This window comes from Ictalurus furcatus, chromosome 7, assembly GCF_023375685.1.
Source record: "Ictalurus furcatus strain D&B chromosome 7, Billie_1.0, whole genome shotgun sequence".
NCBI classification, from domain to species: Eukaryota; Metazoa; Chordata; class Actinopteri; order Siluriformes; family Ictaluridae; genus Ictalurus; species Ictalurus furcatus.
In genome coordinates this window covers 30,583,113-30,599,182 of record NC_071261.1, presented here as the reverse complement: position 1 = coordinate 30,599,182, position 16,070 = coordinate 30,583,113, and positions in this window count along the sequence as shown.

Here is a 16,070-nt window from a genome sequence, read left to right as displayed (position 1 = left end):
TCGAGTCGTACCGTGTGGTGGAAAAGCGCCATAAAGCTTCCTAAACTTGTTTTGCAGATTAGACATTTTTTTAATGTATTGAATTACCAATTTTCTTGACGTGTTGGTTCCACAGAAATTAGACTAAATTAAAATAATAATAATAATAATAATAATAATAACACAAATGCTTAAAGTTCCGTGTGAAATCTAGAAACACATTATGTAAATAAAAAAAAAACACAACAATAAAACACTGTTCGGTGAGTTCTAAATAAAAATTGTTGTAAATATAAATTCCTAACATCGTAACTCCTTCATCATATCACATCGAAGGACGTGGTTTCAGTCTGACGATCGGGCGTTCTTTATTTTCCTAAACACATACGAAATAAAACACGTCAAGCTGTGCTGTTAGTCAGTCCGAACACGATTTCGAGGAGGTTTTTTTTTTTTTGTGATTGTTGTGGCCAAAAATGCTTGATTTTCCTGCGGCTTTTTACAAAATTAGTTTTTTTTTTGTGGAAAACTACTTGAACTGGCTGATGTTTGTGTGATGTTTGTTGGTAAATGAGAGCTTTTCGCTGTATTCACGTCCGACACACGTGAATTGAACGGCGCTTTGGCCGAACGCGTGTTGCGACGACGTCTCGGTCCAAATCCGCGGTAATTTAAAACACTTGCGAGCTCCTCCGAATACCGCGGTGTTCGCTTGATTTCGCGTTCATCCTGAAGGGACTGGTTACGGTTAAATCATCAACAACGAGGTGGTAACGATATTACGCAACACTTTCATGGATTATTTTTCCTATAACAGTGTTAAAGGTGTTTTTTCACTCTTTTACCAGATTTTTTATTGAACTACATACCATACCTTAAAAAAAAAATAAAAAATTATACTTAAACTTTAAACTTTATAGAGTTTTTTTGTATGAAAGCAATACCGAACTCACAACTGTGTGGTTATACTGAATGAAATCAGCTAGGATTTGTCTGTAGGCACGAGCCCCTCGGTAGAAGTCTCAGTGTACTTTGTTACTATAGAAACAGTACTTCATACAAATTGACCAACACTGAACTGTGGTATACACGTTCATGTAAACGTTTTGCAGTAACAGCGAGACGATTCATGAAGCCTTTACTGAATATAATCACACCGAGCGTTGTATTCCTCGCTTAACTGTTTAGAAATGATTCCATCTCAGCATGGACCTCAGATCACGTGACTTCTGACTCTTCATAACTTTTGCCCTTCTTATAATCGATTTGGTTCTTTCGACTCCTCGCTCGGAGACACTCCAGCGTCCGCCGCCTCCCTTTTCGACGCTGATTTAATGCGGTTATCCGCCTCGTCGTGGCCCTCGACACCGCGCGCGAGACGCATTAACCTGCCGAGACATTTCCATTATCAGGTCGCTCTTTAAAGCGTGCTCGGCTCTCCGAAGCTCTCTGTGTGTCCCGACCCGCTCGGACCGGCGATTACAGCCAATACCTCTCTTACAGCATCGGCATTATTACAGCTCCAACCTAAAGTCACGTAAAGCTGGTTTTGAAGACCACACGTTTATTTTCCCTAGTAAATAATAACAAAAAGGTGTTCAGTAAACGGAACAGAAGCACGGAAACATCCCGGTTTGACGAATATGCAAATGAGAACGCGCTTCATGTTCCATCCCCCTTGGAATACTTGACGTTCCAAGTATTCCAAGTTGAGGGGACGTTGCAGTCGGAGGTTGGAAATTCTGAGTTGCGAGCTGTAGATGAACACAGCATATGTCAGCAGCTGGTATTTGCATATTGGAACATGATTGGCTCTTATATTTTATGATGCAATAACCCTCACCTTTCGTCTGATATATGCTGTATATAACTCGTTAACCTTTCCAGCTTCCGGTTTCTTAACAGAATAAATTTTACACTCGGACCATCCACTCGAATTAATTCCCCGAAAAGGATGTAACAGTAACAAGCGCGGTTTGTAAAGTAAAGAAATGAAAGTACTCCCGTCCTCATATGACTATTATCATTATGTCTGTTGGGGAGAAAATACGTGCAATTTTACGTGCTTCGGCCATTGTTCTGCAATTATACGAGCTGCTTTTGGTGTGGAATTAAGATCAGAGCATCGAAACGACCAACATTTTATTCACTTTACGAATTTTCCACATTAACGCTTTCTCACTGGCGTTCCAGTCCACCAGCGGGACTTATCGGACAGTATAAACAAATGAATGATGTTATCGCTGCGAGTCTGTTGGAAGATTAGTCAGGACACTGTTGGGTTTCTGTGTGTAGAGTATCTTGACTCGGAGATAGGAGGTGGGAGATGGGGAAATTGCGACAGGAAGGGAATTGTGAGCCCCCTGCTGGGCAAACAGTATACACTTCTTCACAATAACATTGGTACAGAAATAAAACTAAAGCTTTTTTTTTTTTTTTTTAATAGTAAATGACCGGATACAGCTGCCACAATACAATTATAACATTTAAAAACCTTGTAGGCTAGATAAAAAGAAATACTTATTAAAAAAAATCAACTTTCATATGAGCCATTAACTGCTACTGTGGAGCGTGACATCACAAATAAATTCACTGCTGAACACGGACACAACCAAAACAGGTGGAAGTCCCATTTTTTGGCCTCTGGTAAAAAGAGTTCAACCTGATTATTAACTGATGAGATATGTCAGACGAGGTGGACTGAGGAAATACTGGTCCCTAGTGAGCAGAAGGTTGTGAGTTACTGTACAGAAATATCCCACGGTTCACATATCAGGTGTATTCCGACCTCAGATCAGATCTGATATGTGTTCCTGATATCTAATCTTTAGTGTGTTATGTTGAGAGAGTCTCTTAGTTAGTGTGAGGACGCCAGTGTTGGTATCATGCGTCGTCCTTGCCGGAGTTTTTCAAATCTGGGTAGTGGTAGCTGGTTAAGACATCGGAGGTTGTGAGGTCAAATCCCTGCGCTACCAAGCTGCCACTGCTGGGGCCCTTGAGCAAGGCCCTTAACCCTCAGCTGCTTGGTCGTGCGTCACTCTGGATAAGGGCGACTGCCACATGCAGTAAATGTAAACTAATTGAACCGCGTTTGAATAGTAAAATATCGGTCTAGACGTATGCCTAGACATGTACTGCTTCCAAAAATGTTCAGTAACGTGGTGCGAACAAAAGTGAAAGGTTTGTATTATCCACTTCTGAGATTCAGGGCTAAGTTTAATACCAGCACGGCCGTTTCTTCCTAGATGCAGGACGAGTAGGGTCTCAGACCACCAGGGGGCGCCTGGAACAGCTACACAAAAAGAACACGTTATCATCGTTTGCCGAAAAGGTTTACGGATCACGGCGGTCATGATGTGCCTACGTGTGGTGTGAAAACAATAGGAGCTGCCATTTACGAACATTACGAAATTTCGGTAACTAGCGTGACTAAGGCCAGAGGCGGCAGTGAGCATGAAACATTCATATCAGGTCCACAGCATTGGTATGAAATGAATGCTAAGTAATTGGATTTCCTTGGTTTGTCTGCGGTCGTACTAGCTAGCTAGCATCCAAGGGAAGGGGTAGCTCAATGGTTAAGATGTCTGCGTTCTGCTCAGAAGGTCATGAGTTCAAATCCCAGTCCTGCCACGCTGCCACACCCTTAAACCTCACGTGCTCAGCTGTATAAATGAGATCAGTGTAAATTGCTCTGGATAAGGGCGTATGCTAAATACTGTAAATGTATCCAGAGTAACAATTGCCGAACTGACATGTGTTCTGTTGCTAAGCGCCAGGACAACAGCAGTCTGTCGACGTTACTCGTAATCGCCGCTCAGGTGGTCGACATGTCAATCGCCTCCAATCGAGCTTTTTTTTCTTTTCTTTTCTTTTTCTCTCAAGCAACTCAGATGATAATTTAAAAACATGAAGAAATGAGTCCAAGCTTTTCTCCGTGCGAGCTAGCCGAACGATACTCGTGGCCATTTCTGAGGCGCGATAAGGAAACATGTCTTCAATATTCGCACCTGATATTTCTCTTTATTAGATTTTATTATCGATTAATAGCTATTCAATCCGTCCATACTGAATCTGAGAAAATACCGGTTGTGAATTTGGAAAACGTTGAAGATTTTCTAAGCGTTGTTGTTGTTGTTGTTGTTGTTGTTGTACGAAATTTGTTGTCAAACGTTACTCAGGTTTACACACGCATCTTGACGTGGTCAGTTTAGTGGACTCTGTTGTGGGATCCTGGGACTGAAATGTGATTTACTGACTCCGTGAATAGTTCAGTGCAGTTGTGTTCTTCTCCAGCTGTTTTTCATTTCTTGCTTATTAAAGTTGGGTTTTTTTTATCTCATCCAATATAATGACGCATTAATTATGTTTATTATCTCATATAAAAATTAAAACGATTGCCGTGTGTGTGTGTGTGTGTGTGTGTGTGTGTGTTCTCGCTTACGGCCCCCTAAAGGTTCCTGAAACAGCCCTGAATCTCAGACATCCTCTTATGAAAAACAATCACACACACTTCATTTATAATCTCACATGAAGGTGCATTATAGCGTGATGTGCTTTATCACTGCACGTGTGACGTCACATAGACGTGCGCGAGATCACGTGAATGATGTGTGATCACGTGAAAATGAAGGAATAGTGGGAAGGGAAAAAAAATAATAAAACCACGTCACTGTTTTTTAAATTCATTATGTTAAAGATTCTACTGTCTCTCTCACACACACATCTCTCTCTCTCACACACACATCTCTCTCTCTCACACACACAACTCTCTCTCTCACACACACATCTCTCTTTCTCACACACACAACTCTCTCTCTCACACATCTCTCTCTCACACACATATTTCTCTCACACACATCTCTCTCTCTCACACATCTCTCTCTCACACACATCACTCTCTCTCTCACACACACATCTCTCTCTCTCACACACACAACTCTCTCTCTCACACACACATCTCTCTCTCTCACACACACATCTCTCTCTCACACACACATCTCTCTCTCACACACATCTCTCTCTCTCACACACACACATCTCTCTCTCACACATCTCTCTCTCTTCCACACATTTCTCTCTCACACATCTCTCACACATTTCTCTCTCACACATCTCTCTCTTACATTTCTCTCTCACACATTTCTCTCTCACACACATTTCTCTCTCTCACACACACATTTCTCTCTATCTCTATCTCTCACATTTCTCTCTATCTCTCTTGTAATTCTCTCTCTATCTCTCTCTCTCTCACACACATTTCTCTCTCACACATATATTTCTCTATCTCTCACACATTTCTCTCTCTCACACACATCTCTCTATCTCTCTCTCATCTTTCTCTCTCTCATCTTTCTCTCTCTCACACACACATTTCTATCTCTCTCACATTTATCTCTCTCTCTCTCTCTCTCTCTCTCACACACACACACACACACACACACACACATTTCTCTCATTTAACTACTTGGGTGTCATTGCACAAATACAAAAAGTAAAAAAAAGGAAGTGAAAAGTGAAAAGAAGATAAATAAATGCTGATTGAATAAAATGACGGTGCTTTGCAGTGTGCTCGTGCGTTAAGACAATTAGCCTAATGCACTGCCTTTCTGTATTTATAGCCTATAATCCGCGTCGTCGCTGATATTTTGGATCCCCTCCGTTAGTGGGCGGGATCCTGCTCTCCGTTTGCTCCCCCGCGCACGCTTTCCCATGCTGCCTCTGTCCCTCTCTTTTTCTTCTTCTCTTCTCTCTCTCTCTCTCACTCTGTTTCTCTGTGTGTATTTACCGGAGCCCGTGCCTCCTCCTCCTCTTCCTCCTCCACCTCCTCCGTCCGTGTCTACGCGCCGCGCGCCTCTATGGCGGCATCGACGGCGGAGCGCGCGCCTGTCCGGAGAGCGCGAGCCAAGAGCGACCCGCCGCACCTCGCCGAGCCTGCTATCACATTCAGCTTTAAAACGGGTAAGATCACCGCGCCTGGATCTCTCTCTCTCTCTCCCTGTCTCTCTCTCTCTCTCACACACACACACGTCTACGGCAGATGTGCGCCCGCGCGCTTGTGCGTGTGTATGTGTGTGTGTGTGTGTGTGCCTTTGCATTTTGCTCATCTCTCTGCACATCTATTTATTACCGGACATCAGATGATTGAGGCATCATCCGTACACCTGCGCGTGCACGTGATGTTTATTGTGTTATATAGTACAGATGTTCCGCCTCTGCCTCACTCGTGTTCCGGGGTCGATTACGCGCTACGAGCTTTTATAACTCGTTATGTAAAGTGCACATCCTGCGCATTGCACGCGGAATGGGATTGAACTCTGCTGGAGGACCCACGCTGAGGTGGTTAATTCACTCAGGACACAGGGTGTGGGTGGATCCGCTCGTTAGTCTCATCAACCATTTAAAAAAAAAAAAAAAAAACAAGCTACAACACTCCCAGGTTCAGAGTGAGGTTTTGTAAAACGGTTAAAACTGGTCAAATAGCTATCCATTAGCGCTCGCACGTGCGTGCGTGCGTGCGTGTGCGTGTGTGTGTGTATCAGTAACGGGTCTGCTCACTGATCGCCGGTGTGTTTCGCTTCTCCTGCCTCGTTGCCATGGCGACGTGGCGTCATCTATTCCTTTCTTTTCTTTTTTTCTTCTTCTTATTTATTTATTTAGTGCCTGAGTCAGTTCTTACTGACTGTAACACTTACAGTGCAACTTCACTGAAACGCAGGTGTGTGTGTGTGTGTGTGTGTGTGTGTGTGTGTGATGCTGTGATGTTGCATCTGCACGGTCCGAATCCGCTTTTATCAACGTGGCGTTTCAAAACGTGGAGTTGCATCACGTGTTTAACGCCGTGCGCGAGGAGCTGTCCGCAACGCCGAGACGCTGAAACGCTGACACGGTTTTCGCCTTCTGCTGGTGGACGTGAACTGACTTCCTAAGCAGGACTGATAGTGGGCACAGGGTGGGGCTTCAAAGCAAGCTTCCCTGCGTTTGGAAGCACTCACATGCTGCTGTAAGATAGCACAGTGTAAAGGGAATAATAATAATAATAATAATAATAATAATAATAATAATAATAATAATGAAGCTGTAACAATATGACACCACCAGCAAAAAAAAAAAACAAATGGAGGAAAGAACTTGCATTTAGATCGGCTTGACTTGCGGTGGGTAAATGCAGTGGTGCAGGGAGTAACATTTGTTGCATTGCTGCCTCACAGCTCCACGGTCCCGGGTTCGAGCCTGAGCCGGAGTTACTGTCTGTAAATGTTCCACCCGTATCCGTGTGGGGTTCCTGAAGGTTCTCCGGTTTCCTTGCACCTCCAAAAACGTGCTAGTATGTCGATTTCCGACGATAAATTGCCCCTAGGTGCGAATAAGTGTGTGAGTCTGTGTGTGTATGTGCATGGTGCCCTGTGACAGACTCACGTCCCATCCCGTCTCACACCCAGCGTTCCCGGGAGAGACTCCTCATCCACCACACACCCTGACCGGGATAAAGTGCTTCCTTTTTGGGTATATCCACCCAGACTATCTATTTTCCATACCGCTTATCCTACACAGGGTCACGGGGAGCCTGGAGACTATCCTGGGGAACTTGCTCCGATCCATCACAGCGTACAGCAACACACACATTCACACACGATGGACAATTTATTTAGAGATGCCGGTCAGCACGTGTCTTTGGACTGCTGGAGGAAACCGGACTACCCGGAGGAAACCCCCAAAACCACGGGGAGAACATGCGAACTCCATGCACAGACACGGAGGAGGTGGGATTTGAAGGATATCAGGGCGGTGTAATACATTAGCAAACCCACAGTGGATTCTTTTCAACGTTTCATTTATTAATGGACGTCACGTCACACATTTTAACGGTTTATAGCTTAGAGATAATGTTGTGGAACATCGAAGAGGCAAGTTAGTTCATGTTCTCACTTACGTTATAACCGCTGTTTCAATCATTCCCTCACCAGCCTCTCTCTCTCTCTCTCTCTCTCTCTCTCGCTCTCTCTCTCGCTCTCTCACGCACACTGCGCTTCCAGCTGAGACACCTCCCATAAACGTTAAATAAACGTTAAATAAACATCGTGTACGTTTTTTAAAATCCATTTTTTATTATTCGTCTTAGATCACGTGTCGCTTCCGCCGTAGTACAAGTCCCTGTGTATGAGCTGTTACTATAGAAACAATAACATATTAGAGCAAGTGGATTAATATTATTTGTTTACGTCGCAGCCGGAGCTATCTGTGCTGTAATACGAACATAACGCACACCTTCTGACCGCTCAGACTCAGCGTTCAGCATTTTTTTTTTTTTTGGTTTTGTTTTTTTGTGGTGTAAAGTGTGTATGGATCTGTTAAAAACTGAGTAACAATGGTAGTTTCACCCAAACACATCACACGAGAACCCATTCATGTTGTGTCAAGTTGAAGGTATATATTAATATATAAGGTATATATTATAAAAATATATTAAATGATATCATTTGTTATTTGTATAAATACTGCAGAAATGTGTCAAAGATCAGGGATCAGGGGGTGTGCAAACTTTTGTAACCACGCACCTCTTCAGTACAAAACTTCTGTCCGAATTCTATTCCATGATTGTAAACAAAAACTTTTCATATATTAGGCTCATTATTTAAAAAAATATAAATAAATAAATAAAATATCACCTCCTATTAGGCACTTCATCTTGTTTCTTCGCGTGTATGGGAACCCTAAAGAACACTTGATGACATTTTCCCCACTATAAGGACACCCTAGAGGGCATTTCATCAATATTTCTCTACTTGTAGGACACCCTAGAAGGCACTTTGTCATGTCTTCTCTACTGGTAGGACACCCTAGAGGGCACTTTGTCATGTCTTCTCTACTGGTAGGACACCCTAGAGGGCACTTTGTCATGTCTTCTCTACTGGTAGGACACTCTAGAGGGCACTTTGTCATGTTTTCTCTGCTGGTAGGACACCCTAGAGGGCACTTTGTCATGTTTTCTCTGCTGGTAGGAGACCATGGAGGGCACGGTGCCGTGCTTTCTCTACTGGTAGGACACCCTAGAGGGCACTTTTTCATGTTTGCTCTACTGGTAGGACACCCTAGAGGGCACTTTGTCATGTTTGCTCTACTGGTAGGACACCCTAGAGGGCACTTTGTCATGTTTGCTCTACTGGTAGGACACCCTAGAGGAGACTTTTTCATATTTTCTCTACTGGAACTAAACCCTAGAGGGCACTTTGTCCTGTTTTATATACTGGAGCTACACACTAGCGGCCACTTTGTCATTTTTTTTTTTTTTTTACTGGTAGGACACCCTAGAGGATACTTCATCACATTGTATCTACTGTAGGGGCACCCTAGAGGGCACTTTATCACATTTTATCTACCATAGAGGCACCCTCGAGGGTATTAACTGCAGGTAGGAGCAAGATTCATGACTGGGGGACTGAAGAATGATCGGATTATCGTTTGGATTCGTCACTTTAACGTGTCATGCCTAATTTGTCTAGAGCTGCTAAAATCGAAGTTTAAATGTAATCAGTCGTTTTACCGCTTGCCGCTGATGCTGAAATAAAGCGTCTACGTCACATACGCATGTACATACGCTCGCCTGTCGCGTTGTTGCGTGCTAGAGTGAGAGTAGGGTTCGATCTTTTGTGTTTGTCTTTGTGGTGCTGGATTTCACGTTTGTATTTGTTTATATTCTCCCTATTTACAGGAAGTCATTACTTCTAATAACAATCTAATAAATCTAATAACACTAGCAAAACCTCCTTGGTAATATGAAGAGTCTGAGGATGAAGAAAGTCTGATACAGTCAGCGTGGTGTGTGAAGCTCAGTGATGGAATTAAAATATTAATAATAAAAACCCTATTTTGATGAAAGTGATGATGACACACATCTCCATCCTGATTCTTCCCGTTTGCCGTTACTGTACAACAATCTGATTACAATAATCCGAGTGATCAATGAGTCTAATCCTCTTCCTCAGCAATCTACACATCCCATGACGCTTTGCTCCACCCCTCACCCTCAGACGCACTCGTCGGTGTTGTTCTCGGTGCCCCTGCACTGTGCTGTGTCAGCGTGAGGATGGTGATGTATGACAGGCATGACGGTGGTGCAGTGTGGATGATTAACACCGTCAGCTTCCCCCTGCATGTGCTATAAAAGATGGTGGATGGGATTTTTCTCTCCACTTCATCAGCACACACTCTCTCTAACGGTCACTTCCTGTGCGTCTGGCACACACACACACACACACACACTCTCAGAGAGAGAGAGAGAGCCAAGAAGATCAGCGCAGCTTCCTGCTGCAGTATGAATGAGCGCTTGTGTGTGACAGAGTGTTGTTAGAGCTCTGTGTGTGTGCGTGTGTGTGTGTGTGTGTGTGTGTTGGGTGTGACTGCTAGCTGACACTGCGGAACAGCCTCGCTGCCTAAGATTAGAGCCGTGCTATGCTACAAACTCACACTGGCTTGACTTTAGTTCAGTTGGCGACAGAACCCATGTCACATGACTGACTTTAATTAACAATATTAGCTTACATTTCTTCCATTTATTTACACAGTTTGCCTCGAAAGTGGATTTTGATGTGGATTTATCAGGCGTTACGCTGCTCTACGCTTCCGTCGAAACGGAATAAGCCGCAACATCAGGAACAGCTGGCGTAAACGCACTAGCGGGGTGAAACCCACCTGTCTTTAAAAGATAAATAATACATCCTCATAAGGTTTCGTTACGCACATTCATAAAGTCATCGTGAAATATAGTCACAGGTGTAATGCAAAAGGAACGGGCTGGGTTCATTACTCTGTCGTCTTTTTTTTAAATTATTTTTGATAGATTTTAGATTTTAGCCTATGTAGTATGTAACATCACAAGCAGCTGTCGCAATGCAACATCCAAACGTCATTTGGATCGATAGATTGACTTTAACTGGAACATGACAACAATCATGAATAGATTATAACTGATTATACGTCGCACATTGTTATCGGAAAAGGACACACGACCGGTGTGTAAAAATCCAGCAGATTCAGTAGTCTCGTCAAGTACTGAATCATTACCTTATCGTATCGTGGCAGATTCAGTAGTATCGTCAAGTACTGAATCATTACCTTATCGTATCGTGGCAGATTCAGTGGTATCGTCAAGTACTGAATCATTACCTTATCGTATCGTGGCAGATTCAGTGGTATCGTCAAGTACTGAATCATTACCTTATCGTATCGTAGCAGATTCAGTAGTCTCGTCAAGTACTGAATCATTACCTTATCGTATCGTGGCAGATTCAGTAGTATCGTCAAGTACTGAATCATTACCTTATCGTATCGTAGCAGATTCAGTAGTCTCATCAAGTACTGAATCATTACCTTATCGTATCGTGGCAGATTCAGTGGTATCGTCAAGTACTGAATCATTACCTTATCGTATCGTGGCAGATTCAGTGGTATCGTCAAGTACTGAATCATTACCTTATCGTATCGTGGCAGATTCAGTGGTATCGTCAAGTACTGAATCATTACCTTATCGTATCGTGGCAGATTCAGTGGTATCGTCAAGTACTGAATCATTACCTTATCGTATCGTAGCAGATTCAGTAGTCTCGTCAAGTACTGAATCATTACCTTATCGTATCGTAGCAGATTCAGTAGTCTCGTCAAGTACTGAATCATTACCTTATCGTATCGTAGCAGATTCAGTAGTCTCGTCAAGTACTGAATCATTACCTTATCGTATCGTAGCAGATTCAGTAGTATCGTCAAGTACTGAATCATTACCTTATCGTATCGTGGCAGATTCAGTAGTCTCATCAAGTACTGAATCATTACCGTATTGTATCGTGGCAGATTCAGTAGTATCGTCAATGTTGAATCATTACCGTATCGTATCGTATCGTAGCAGATTCAGTAGTATCGTCAAGTACTGAATCATTACCTTATCGTATCGTGGCAGATTCAGTAGTCTCGTCAAGTGTTGAATCATTACCTTATTGTATTGTAGCAGATTCAGTAGTCTCGTCAAGTACTGAATCATTACCTTATCGTATCGTGGCAGATTCAGTAGTATCGTCAAGTACTGAATCATTACCTTATCGTATCCTAGCAGATTCAGTAGTCTCGTCAAGTGTTGAATCATTACCTTATTGTATCGTGGCAGATTCAGTAGTCTCGTCAAGTGTTGAATCATTACCTTATCATAGCAGACTCAGTCATATCATCAAGTAGTGAATCGTTGCCTTATTAACTGAAATTGTATCGTATCTGTCGCAGCAGAGGCGTGGGCGTGGACGAGCGCCGTTTTATGAATGGATGGCACGGTCCAGGAGAAGGAATAAGTAATTCCATGAATGTGCGTACACCTGTGGGTGGGTCTATTTGTATGTATGTGTGTCTTGCAATCAAGGAGGACCCCAAGAGTGTGTGTACGCCGAGCTGCAGCAGCGCAGAACCGCGTGTGTTTGTGTGTTTCCTTTTACACTGAGCCTCCTGAGTCCCTGTTTCCCTCCTTACACACGTGGGTGTCAGTTAGTACTCTAGCAGATTCATCCATCCAATCATTACCTTAAGAATAAAAATAAAAATCTTATCATATGGTGTGGAAGCCTGAGGATTGAAATGAGGACATCGCAGGACTGAAAGGTGCTAAAATGCACCCGTGCTTGTTACCGCTGTGCGATTTCACGCAGTGGTGTTTATCTTTCACCCGGGAGAGTGATTTTAGTGTATCTTTAAAACTCATGTAAAGATCGTAATTAGAACTTAAGGACCTCTGAAGAACCTATGATGAGTTTTACGCTACATTTACACGACAAAAACGGAAACGTCTTTTCCTTTGCGTTTTTGAAAAGTTTCGCATACGGACGTTGTCAAAACGTTCCCCGTTCACACGGATCCAGGAAAACGACTGAAAACGCTGTAGTATGCATGCCAGGCCAGTAGTTGGCGACGTCACTATGTAAAGAAACACTACGCGCCTTCGCACATAAGCGTCCACGTCAACGTGTCCACCATATTGATCCGGGCAAGACTGACCTATAAACAAATAAAGGTCACGCTTTTTTTTCGCATTCCTTCCGCAGCGTCTCTTTAAAAACGGGTTAGGGAGAAACCTGTTTACAAAGCGCTGACACTGGAGACTCCTTCCATACTGCGAATTTTTAAATAAACGTCTCGCCGTTTCAACGCTTGTACGTGTGTGGTATTCCTGCTTTGTTTTCGCTTCTCAATCCGTAGAAACTAATTCGCCAGCTGTCTTATTAGAGCGTAAATAGGTGGTGCTAAAAAGTAAAAGCGCCCCTTCGTGTGTAAATCGTGGATGGTTTTTTTTCTTTTTTTCCAAAAAAACATCATTACATAAGCATTTTTTTTTTTTTTTTTACATTTATCAATGATGAAATGCTGTGTGCTTAATATTTTAGTATTAAATGACAAAAAGGGTAATCAGGGGTGTGTGTGTGTGTGTGTGTGTGTGTGAGACTATATTGGAAATCAATATAAATGAAATGTCTGTTGTGGACCATGTCCTTAGTGTCTCATACACACAAAACACACACCATTATGTCTGCAATAGAGGGATTCTCTCTCTCTCTCTCTCTCTCTCTCACACACACACACACACACACACACACACACCACATACTCATCTCCCAGATGGTCAGTAGTAGTGCATTTTATCCGATATGTGCTGTTTGCTTTTCCGAATCCAGGTCAAACACCGCTGAGTGTGGTGCTGTTGAATTCTCGATAACAACAGCTCTGCTAGTAGGGTCTTAACATTAAATGCAACTATAAATGGAAAAAAAAAAATCAATTGTAATCGTTAACAAATGGTAATAGCGTAAGCGGAATAAAAGATATTCCACTTATATACGACAAAAGAAAATAATCAACATTACGGTGGTAACTGTAATGGTGGCCAACACCACGACCCCGAGTGTTTTATTCCGTACACAACTCGAGCTGCACTTGTTATGGGGTTTGACTATTGGACGTTATACCAGTGTGTGAGCAAAGAGCGTTTATTTCCACTCATTTTGTTCGTAATGCTTTTCGCTTCAGCAGTCGTCCTTGTAAAATAGGATTTTTGTGATGCAGAAAAAAAAAAAAAACGCCCTACTGCCTTCTCAGAGGCTGGTTTATTAATGGCATCCATCATATCAGGCAACATCTCGGAGATAATAATGCCCTATTCATACCGAAGTTATTTCAGGACGGTTCGGAAACTAACGCTAATTCTGCAGAAGTCTGTGTTATCGGCGGATAGACGGGATGAACGCGGATGGTGCAGCGTGTGAATTGAAAACAGGACCGTGTTGAAGAAGAGAAAGTAAACAGACTGAAGAGAGAGAGAGAGAGCGAGAGAGAGCGAGAGAGAGAGAGTTGTTAAAACACTCATTAATTCTCCCACCATTGCTTTTGGTCTCTATATATTTCCACACCTTTCTTCTAAATGTTCTTACATTTATACTTCAGCTTCATATCGGATGAATCTCACCTTCTACCTAAAGTGTCTATAAACATATTGATATTTAAACAAAAGGCAAGCTGAATAAGCATAAAATACAGGCATGAAAATGTTATTTATTGAAGCAGAAAATGATCCACTATCAAGCTGGGCCTGTGTGAAAATGTATTTGTCCCCGTAGTTACTTATTCCACAAATCTATGAAACTGCATTGATAATGGGGTTCAGCTGGACTAGACACGACCAGGCCTGATTACTGCAAACCCTGTTCAATCACATCAACACTTAAATAGAACTTTATCAACAGCATGGAGCTGGTTAAAAGGTCTTACTCAGTAACACACTGTGCCAAAGTTGAAAGAAATTCCAGAAATGATGAGGAAGAAGGTGAAAGCTATTTCAAAGGCTCTGGGACTCCAAAGAACTACAGCGAGAGCCGTTATCTTCAAAATGGATAAACTCAGCACAGTAGTGAACCTGTTCAGAAGTGTCCGACCTTCCAAAATTCCTCCAAGAGCACAGCGACGACTCATCCAGGAAGTCACAACAGAGCCAAGGACAACACCGAAGGATCTACAGGCGTCTCTTGTATCAATAAAGGTCAGTGTTCATGGCTCCACTATCAGAAAGACGCTGGGGGAAGATGGCATCAATGGCAGAGTGGTGAGGTGAAAAGTACTGCTAACCCAGAAGAACATTAAGGCTCGACTGGATTTTGCCAAAACACACCTCGATGATCTTCAAACCTTTTGGGAGAATGTTCTGTGGACTGATGAGTCGAAAGTGGAACTGTTTGGAAGACGGGGGTCCCGTTACATCTGGCGTAAACCAACACGGAATTCCACAAAAAGAACATCATACCTACAGTCAAGCATGGTGGAGGAGGTGTGATGGTGTGGGGATGCTTTGCTGCTTCAGGGTCTGGGAAACTTGTAGTAATTAAGGGAAACATGAATTCTGCTCTCTACCAGAAAATCCTAAAGGAGAATGTCCGGTCTTCAGTCCGTAAGTTGAAACTCAAGAGCGACTGGATTATGCAGCAAGACAACGATCCAAAGCGTAGGAGTTATCAAGGTTGCATGCACACAGACAAACATCCTCTATCCTAACACTGCAGGAATTGAAGACTGAACGGTTTCCAGGCTAAGAATGGTCTTTGGAGTGGACAGCTTCTTAAAAAAATTTGCACTTACCCACAGAGGGTGGGCTCGAAAAAATACCGTGGTCTAAAGATGCTGATATATGGGGTAGAACATGGATTAACAAATGTAACAAAACACAGTAACCAGGGTCATAGACAAACATTTCAGCATGTATGAATCCAAAGAGAGTGGTCAGAGAGTCAGGAAATGGGTCCATACACAAATCAGGATCCAAAGAGTAAAAAAGAGGTCAGCGAAAGGTCATACGCAACAATTACGAAAAGACTCAACACGTCAGTGGGGGAAAAAATTGGCAAGGCTCCGTAATACGCGAGTTGATTTAGAGCCTGTGACAACCGCAGAAGTGTCCGTTAGGCTTGAAGAGACGGCGCCCTCTGGTGTTGTGGTGGTGCAACGTCCCAGGTGGATATTCTACACGCTTTAAGGATTGGATTGACATTAAGTTGCAGTGAAGGGAAACTGTAACT